The 9,152-nt window shown below is 46.6% G+C and overlaps 1 long non-coding RNA gene across 1 annotated transcript; it reads left to right on the forward strand.

Moving 5' to 3' along the window:
- The first annotated feature begins 1,762 nt into the window (after positions 1–1,762).
- LOC109257317 (uncharacterized) lies at positions 1,763–3,825 on the forward strand. The gene is made up of 2 exons (XR_002075952.2): positions 1,763–1,819; positions 2,821–3,825. It is a non-coding gene; the product is annotated as an uncharacterized LOC109257317 (long non-coding RNA).
- The last annotated feature ends 5,327 nt before the right edge of the window (positions 3,826–9,152 follow it).

The raw sequence follows: 9,152 nt of genomic DNA on the forward strand, positions 1-9,152 counted from the left end.
CATGGTGATCTCAGGGCAGTTTCAAGAGGACAAGGCCAGAATGAAAGCGCTTTTCAAGCCTGTCTGCATCACAGGTGCTGATGTCCCATTGACCAAAGCAAGACTTACGGCCATGCCCAGAGCCAATGTGGGAGGGGGCTACACACAGCATGGATACCACAAGGCATAACTCATTGAGGGTTATCCCTGTAACATGTGCCATGGTCTCCCCTCTGGCCCCAGTGATTCACGTTTCCCTCATTTGAAAAATGCACTCCCCCTCCCAAACCACCAAAGATCTCATCCAATCATGGCATCAAGCTTCCAGTCTGGTATCTCCTTCTCCTGATCTGTCTCAGGTCCAGATGTGCCTGAGGTTCCTGAGGTGCATTTCTTCCTGCAGCTTCTTGGGTGTGACTTCTCATCACTCAGAACCCCTGGACTAAAAGAAATGTAATGTGTTCCAGACATATCAGCACACAATTTTAAGATGGAACACCCAATAGACACTCCCATTTTAAAGGGGGGAGGAATGGGGAGCCACATAGCAGTCACTGGTCCATAGCGATTTTGAAATCTAGCCAGGCAATTGTTGCAGGACCTCCTACTCTGAGTGCAGGAAATCGTTCTTGCATAGAGCTGGTTCTGCTCCCTGGAGGTGTCTGACCTTGCCCTCTGAAATGGTCTTCCTTTGTAATAAGAAAGAGCCTGTAGCTTGCAGCTAACTGATTTTCTCTGCTGTCTCCCTGCACCATTTAGTCTAAGCTCATCCAATTCCCTTATAAACTTTGTGGGCTTTCTACAAGCTCTGGTCCATTTCATTACACAAAGGCTATACCAACAACTATTTTTGGTCAGCATGTCAAGGTGCTATGAAAAAAAACAATGCCCTTAAGATTCTTAGAGGCCCTTTTGTCTTGCTAACAGAGTGCAGTGGACATCACTTTACATCTTCCTGTGGTCCTCACAAAGTCTTAAAGCCACTCTTGATTTGATCTATACCCTGAGGTCATTCCTCATTTTGAGAATCCCAGTTGCAGAGACTGGAAACGTGAAGTGGTTTTATTTCCCAGCCCAGCATATCCTGGACCCTGCATATTGACTTAAATTCTGCTTTTGAACAAAGCAGTTCTTTCTTGAGTGCACATCTCTCTCTTCCCATACCCTATTAAATACAACTTTTTAAGTTAATTGACCTCTTCAGCCTCCCAAATGGAAACCTTAAGCAACAGCCACAACTTCATGGTGTGCATTTTCTATCTTACAGGTCTCTGGCAGTGAGCGTGCTGCTCTGGGCTCCACCAGAAGTCTGCTCGTGCTGCCCTTACGGCCTCTGCCAGCCACTCAGTCCCAGAGCCAATTCCACATAGTGTAGGTTTTTATTACAGCAACAAGCCACTTCTGGGTACCGATTTTTAGAGCTGCTTTCTATCTCTGTGTAATAAACCACCCCCAAACGCAGTGACCCAACAATTCATTACTTGTCATGATTCTGTGAGTTAGCTGGGTCACTCTTCCACAGGTCACGTCTTGGATCACTTGTGCAGCTGCGTTCAGCTGACGGACTCTTGGGGGCTGGACCCAACAGCCCTTTCCTGACACCTGGTATTGAAATCCAAGCTTCCTCATAGTACAGTGATCTCAGGGTTCCTGGTGGACAGGGTTCGTTGTGAAAGTGCTTATTAATCTTCTGCCTCTGTCACACTTGTCTATGTGTCACGGGCCAAACAAGTCGTGTGGCTGAGCCCGGTCTTAACACGGAAGAGGAATACATAAGGGTGTGGCTACTGGGAGGTGAGTTTCACTGGACTTGTGGCTGTGATGCGCAGAGCACCAAAATGTAAGTTCTGTGTTTTTCTCTGTATCGTCATTTAAGTATATAGCCCAATATTTTGTGCACCCAGGCATATTTGGTATATGTTTGTATAACTGAGTTGAAGAAGCACAGAGTTTTCAAAATGCAAGGGCCAGAAAGGCTAGGGCTACTACAGCCTTGGAGGTCCAAAAATATTATATAACAATGGTAACCATCACAAGACCTTTTTCTCACCATCTTTCCAACATTCTTGTGAACCAGATACCTTTTCTAGCTGAAGGTCTTTGGGTATCATGAATTTCAAAGAAATAACTCGTCGACCTTGTTTCTGTAATGGTCAGAGGCAAGCCTAGAAATGAATTCTATATGAATTTGAAAAATTTCTGATCCTACATAACTGTTTGAACATCTCAATAATCACACAATGTCTATTCCTCCGTATTTGGACAAGAGAAAAGGAAGTGAATACAATTACTGGCATTTCAAAGCCAGTATTTGAATTTTGCTAAGATCAGACATGAGACTTGATTTGTCTTTCTCATCTAAGGAAAAGGTATGTTTAGTTTTTCACTAAAATAAAGAGAATAGTGAACGTGTCTCAATGGCCTCACAAGCTCTCTTTCCATCAATCATTTTCTCTAGAATAGGTTGAGGTTTCCATCAACAGTAGTGGGTAATGATGAACACATTTTGAAACTGCCTCTTGATTAATGATGTCTTGCGTTCCTGGATTGATAGGTCATAAAATGCTGCTAAAAGACACATTCTTCCCTTGTTACCAGTTGTGATTCTAAGAATCTAAGTATGTTTGCACTGTTTTTCCCCATGAAGCAGAATATCCCTTCAAAGTGTGACGAAGGGATTCATGAGAATTAGACTTGCCTGTGCTGGTTTTCTGTTCTGTTTTTTGTTGTTGTTGTTTTGGGGTGGGTTTTTTTGTTTGTTTGTCTTATTTGTGTGTGTGTTCATTTTTTGTCTGTGTCCTTGTTATGTAATTAACTCTCTGCCTACTTTTCCGACCCCAGCTCTGCAAACGATGCTCCTACGCCCATCTGGGGAACAACAGGGAGAGTGCCTGAACCTATTCTTTGGGACCAGATGGGGGCGGAGGGGAACGGACATCATTCCTACTACCAATTAGTCCTGGTAAGTACCTAGAGCCTCCTGTGATGATGATGAGAACGAGAGCCGGCGTTTATTGATTTCTCACTGTGCCCAATGTCGTTCAAAGCACTTTGCGTGGATTAACCCGTGTAATCCTCACAATCTTATGAGGTAGGTGCCATGATTATCTCCACCTAATAGAGGAGGGTGCTGTGGGGGGAAAGCAGTTTATGCCTTTAGCTTTAAATGGCAGCACTAGGATTCGAACCCACCACCAGCTCCTCGGCTTCAAAGATGCTAGTCTTGTCAAGAATCCAAAATTCCTTCCCGCATCCATGACCTTGGGGACCGTCCCTTCGGTGGCAGGTCACATTTATACGCTTATGATGTTCGTTGACCCAACTTTCTGATTCGCACAAATGGTTGACAGAAAGACGATTACAGAAGCTCTCACCGGTCGCGTTAGGCAGTGAATCTCAGGCGGGGTCCTTTTCCCTTGGGCTGTCTGGCCGTCTACAGTCTCCCGGGACTTGAATGGAGTTGCTACCCAGAGCTGGGACCCCAGTGCCAGGCGCCCTCCTCAATCAATCAAAATGTTTTTCTGAGGACTTCCTACATGCCCCGCCCCAGAGCCAGCACAGACAGACAGACCTGCACTCTGGAAGCTCTCGGCCCCCACAGCCCTGACTCCCACTTGGAGAAACACGATTAATTGGAGGAAATACCAACCTGGAAGTAATCGGAGGGGATGTTTTAAAAAGATTCAAACGACACCACCTTTGTGGTCCCTTCCAACCCTACCCCCATCCTGCTGATTTCTCTCTAAGGCAAGCATTTATTAGTTTGATTTCAACACACACACTTGTACCTGTAATTACTATATAATGTCTGTTTACTTTTTTTAAATGAAAATGAATTTAAATTAATCTTGTTTTGTGAATTTCAAGGCACCCCCTGAGATAAATGAAGACACTCCAGGGTGTCATCAAAGCAGTGCTGGGAATCCTTGCTCTAAAAAGTAGAGAAGCAAGCTCATTAAACCTTCAAGGAGCCAGAGGGGAGAAATGTATAGAGATACACAGATAGAGCACAGTAAAGGGAGGGCTTTATATGTCTATTATTCACTTATATACACACGCACACAAATACCTGTGAAAGGTGGTTCACCAAAGTGTGGTTATCTTTAGGTGAACTGTCTGTTGTAAACCTCCCAGCAATGCCCCTCATTATTAAAGCCTCTGCACCACAGAGGAGATGCTGGGAACAATGTTTCCAAAGGAGAGAAGAGGCCATTATTTTCCAGAGGTGGGCAGATGCATGGAGGGGTCCACACAGCATCCAGGTGAACCTCTTGAGACTCTCCACATTCGTGCTGCAGACTGAGATCATCGGTGGGAATTTTCCAGACATTCTTCAGCTTCATAGCAGAGTGGCCTCCAGGCAAGGTCTTTGAGAGCCTCTCACGCACATGTCCCAGGCTAAGATCAATCATGTGGGACCACATCCCATCCCACGGGTATGTAAACCTCTAGAGGCTTTGTATTGCTTCCCTTTATACTTGGAAAACGTACAGCGGCTTCTCCTTGAACACCAACTAATATAATTAGGTAAGAGGTGATCGTTTCTTTTCTTTTTTGTGCATATATATTTTTAATGCCTTTGGACTAAAAACATGTCATTTGTATGGTAAAGCAATAAATGCTTCAAGATGTTTTAGATAAGTAACATAATAAAAGTTTTGATAGAGATAACTGCAGAAGCTCAGAGAGAGCTACAAAACACGATCGTGTGGGTGCGGGGAAGGCGTCCTAGAGAGGGTGCTGTGTTCCAAAGTGGACCTTGAGGGAGGTGAGGAGTTGCAAGGTGAGCCCAGGACAGCTAATGGGAACAGCAGGTGCACAGACGGGGAGAGAGCTCTGCTTCTCCAACGACCCTTACTTTACGAAGTCTGACAGGGACACATTGCTGCAGAGAGTGAGGTTAAGGTGGGGCTGAAGAGAAAAGCAAGAGGCCTCATCCCAGAGAGCTTTCTAGGCCAGTCCACAATTGGGATTTGTCTTGAAGGCAGTCAGGCGTTCTCGGAGAACTGGAGACGTCAGATCTCTGTTCTGTGAAAGTCACTGTAGCTGCACAGAGGGGAAACGTGTAGAGGCTGGAATGGTGGAGGCCAGTCCAGACAGCCACGGGGCTGATGGGTCCTAAGAAGATGCCAGAGGGACGGGGTCTGGGTGGGAAGGGGTCTGTTGGGGGGCTGCGGGATGTGACAGATGGTGGTCCGTGGCTCTCTTCCCCTTTTCCCCAAATTGCAGGGAGGCTGGGGGGGGGGGGGATGATAAATCAGGCAATTTCTGTCATGCCTGGAATGTGCTGTTAAGGTAGAGAGAGTGGAAAATGATGTTTCAAGAATGCCTCCAGAAAGGAAATCTGAGAACCAAGCCCTTCCTTGAAACAAAACAGGAAAGCCACAATGTACATCTAAGCATATTTTTCTTGGACATCTGCCTAACTTGTAGAGAAAGCAATAGATTGTTTCCATTAGGGACTGTTCTGTGTTACTAAATGACCTCGGGCTCCTACCCAGGCCAGTCGGGCCTCTTTGAGGCCTCTGTCTGCACTGGTTGGTTCCTCTGCCCACAGACCCGCTCGGTCAAAGCTTCCCAGCTCCAGGGAGGAGACACCTAGAGATGTCCCCTCGTGACCAAGCCATGTTTTAGGTGCTATCAATGACTGTCAAGCAGAAGAGGTCCACAGAGCCACAGAACAAAGCGGACTTACACCGGGACTTCTAGGCGAAGATGTGCATATGAACCACCTGGGGATCCCACAGGTCTGGGGCGGGACCTGGGTCTGTACTTCTCAAAGCCCCCCAGGTGACACACAACTGTGGGCCCCACTCTGAGAAGGACTGGTTCCAAAGCGTTCAGAAGAACGGCCAGGAGGTTGGTAAGGCGACCAGAGGGAAGAAGATATTGACAGGTCCTGAGTTCCATTGATTCACTATGTTTGCTGCCTCTGCACTGGACAACGGGCCTGTGCAGTTTATGGTTTTGGACACTGGGAGACTTAAAACAAGGGGACAAGACACAAGAAATAAGACAGCAATTCCGAAGCCTCAAAGATCTACTATTGCAACCAGCATACTAACAATAAGAAAAGAAAGAAAGTCAAGTAGGGCATCTGCGTTCGTGGTCTATTGCTACATCACAAACCGCCACAAACTTGGGAGCTAAAGAGATATCCAATTACCGCTTAGCTAGATCCTCTGCCCAGGGTCTCATGGGGCTGAAATTGAGATGCCAGATGGGCTGTGACTGTCATTGGAGTCTCAGGGTCCTCTTCCAAGATCATTCAGACACGGGATTCACTTCCTTGCAACTGTAGGACTGAAGTCCCTGCTTTCTCGGTAGCCATCAGCCGAGACCTTGCCGCAGCTCCTCAAGGCCACCTTGCCATGTGCGCCCCTTTGGCCGTGCAAAGAAAATAATCATGGGAGCCACATCCTCTCGCCAAAGGGTGTGGGCCTTTGGACCTGTCTTAGAACTCTGCCCACCACAGCATCTCACGAGTGTGTGTTCCACACTGGAGCTATTTCAGCATAAGTGTGATTACTTCACTTATTCTCATCAGGCTCTGAATCACCTGGGATAATGGTGGCATCACCCTCCATGCTCTGAGCACCAATGATGTGCAGGCACTTTGCTTAGGTACTTTACAGGTTCCTAGCATGTTCAGCCCTCTCAATAATCCTTAATGATCAGTTTTATTGTAGACATCTATATTTTGTAGGCGAGGGGACTGAGACCTAGAAATGTTAAGTAACTTGGTCTAGCTACACAGTTTCGTGACCCAGTGACTTCTGATAGAATGGATGGGGTCCCCAGTCTGGACCACCCATGAGTTTCCTCACCTAGAAATGGAGAGGTAAACCCAGGAGAGCCCTGAGTTTCCTTCCAGTTTTGACCTTTATGCCATGAAAACTGCAACGTGGAGGTTTTCAGGAATCTCTTCCATTCAGATTCAAGGCAAAACCAAGGCTGTAGCAGCATGAACCGTAGATGTGAGAGAGCTCACCGAAAGGGTTTCCATCCCGCAGGTGGCTCTTACCTACGTGAGCATTCCCACTCCTCTGACTCGGCTCTCTCACCTGCCTGGGTTGGTAGCTTTGCCAAGGACCAAAGCCCGATCCCCTGCCCTTGCCCACCTCCAACACTCCTGATCACAGCTTCTGGTATAAGACACCGTGCCCCAACATCTCAACCTAGAGCCTCAGTGAACTTCTGGAATGCTCTAAAGGAAAAATTTACAGTGTCATGAAGGTGATGGAATTGTCGGGAATACAAGGCATCAACTGGTGAATTGGGAGGGTCCAGTCATGGAACGTTCTGTAACAGTATACGAGTCAGAAATTTTTCAACAAGACGACAAAGAAAAACAAGGAAAAGCTATCAGTGCCATCTTGTGGAAAGACCTGTATTAAAATGTCCAAGGTAATCTGGCCACACCCAGACCGTGTGGAAGCCTCCACACTCAGTGCTGATGAGCATCCAAGAGAGAGTAGGGTGGCTTCACTCTTTGTTTACAGCCACAGAGCTGATTGGTGGAGGGTCTGTTCTGATAGCTTGCTTCCTTTGCCATGGGCAGTAATTAAATAATTTGTATATCATCCCTAACTATACGGATACCACGTAAACCCCCATACCTCCAACACCACACACACACACACACACACACAACCCACACTCAAGCTGTTCAGCCTCGATCCTGTACACAGCCCGGCTCTCTAAATGGGATATTGGCATTGATCTACCACGGCACCTCAGCCCCAACAAACATGCACGTACGACACACTTAGACCACAACTGTTTATGGTATAACTTTTTCTTGTAAAAACAAATCTGATTTTATTTTACGTCTTGAGTTGATTCGATCTGATTCGATCTGGATATTCCCCCCTCGTATTAGTTACCTGTTGCTGCAGAAAAATCACACCTAAATCTGATGGCGTAAGAAATAGTTATTATCTCCCGGTTCCCATGGGGTAGGAATTCGAGAACAGTTTAGCTGGGTGGTTCTGGCTCAGGGAATCCATGAGGTTGTCAAGATGCTGGCCATCTAAAGTCTTGATGGGGCTGGAGAATCCACTTCCAGCAGCTAGCTCCCTCGAGTGATATGGCCATGAAGCCTCAGTTCCTCACCTCATCTCTGCATAAGGCTCATTGAGTGTCCTCGCAACATGGCAGCTGGATTCTCCAAGGCAAAACCACAATGTCTTTCATGACTTAAGAAGTCACCCGCCATCATTTCCACAGAATCCTGCCGGCTACACTTCTGTCACTGTGGGAAAGGACGAGGCAAGGCAGGAGGTGGTTCACGGGGGCCACCTTGGAGGCCGGCATCACACCATCCCTTCTTAAGCCCAATCGCCAAATCCTCAGGTTCCAGATATGAAATGCGTTTACACAAAGGAAGAGCAGCATACTTCAGATGCTGAGAATTCTGACTGCAATCCAGGGGCCACAGGGACCCAGCCCAAGCAGTCCAGACAACGTGTAAGAGTAGGTCAAAACATTTGTATGGACTGGGGAAGGGGGAGCTATGGTACAGGATGCCCCCAAACTGTTCTGTTGAGCTTGTCGATGAAAAGTTACTTCTAATATATTTTTTACTTTTATTGTTTTTTTTTAATGTTTATTTATTTTTGAGAGAGAGGGTGGGGGAGGGGTGGAGAGAGAGGGAGACAAAATCCCAAGGGGGCTTCCCAACGTCAGCGCAGAGCCCAACATGGGGCTCGAACTCACAAACCTCGAGATCATGACCTGAGCCCAAACCAGGAGTCGGACGCTCAACCGACTGAGCCACCCAGGTGGTCCAATGAAAAGTGACTTGTAGGATTTCGCAATGGAGGGAACAAAATGTAAGGTCACAGGACTTTCTGGTGATTCTAACCCAGGCTTATCTTTCCCCTGCTGACTTCTTTGTGCTTGTTATTTTTACTACACAATTAACGTTTTAATATATATTAACTGATTATCTTTGATGAGGAATTTAGTGCTTCATTATATGAGAACAATGACATTTGAGTCTAAATCCTCGCAAGTATGTTGTAAATTCCTTCAAGTCGGGGAAATTAAGCTTCTTACTCAGCTCACCATCAGTGTCAACAGAACGTTCTCCGGGAATATGGCCCCCCCCCCAACACACTCACATACACACGCAATCACACACACGCGCTCACAACAGGAGAGGAGCTCTA

The sequence above is a fragment of the Panthera pardus genome, unplaced genomic scaffold (assembly GCF_024362965.1).
Source record: "Panthera pardus isolate Hobbes unplaced genomic scaffold, ASM2436296v1 HiC_scaffold_21, whole genome shotgun sequence".
NCBI lineage: Eukaryota > Metazoa > Chordata > Mammalia > Carnivora > Felidae > Panthera > Panthera pardus.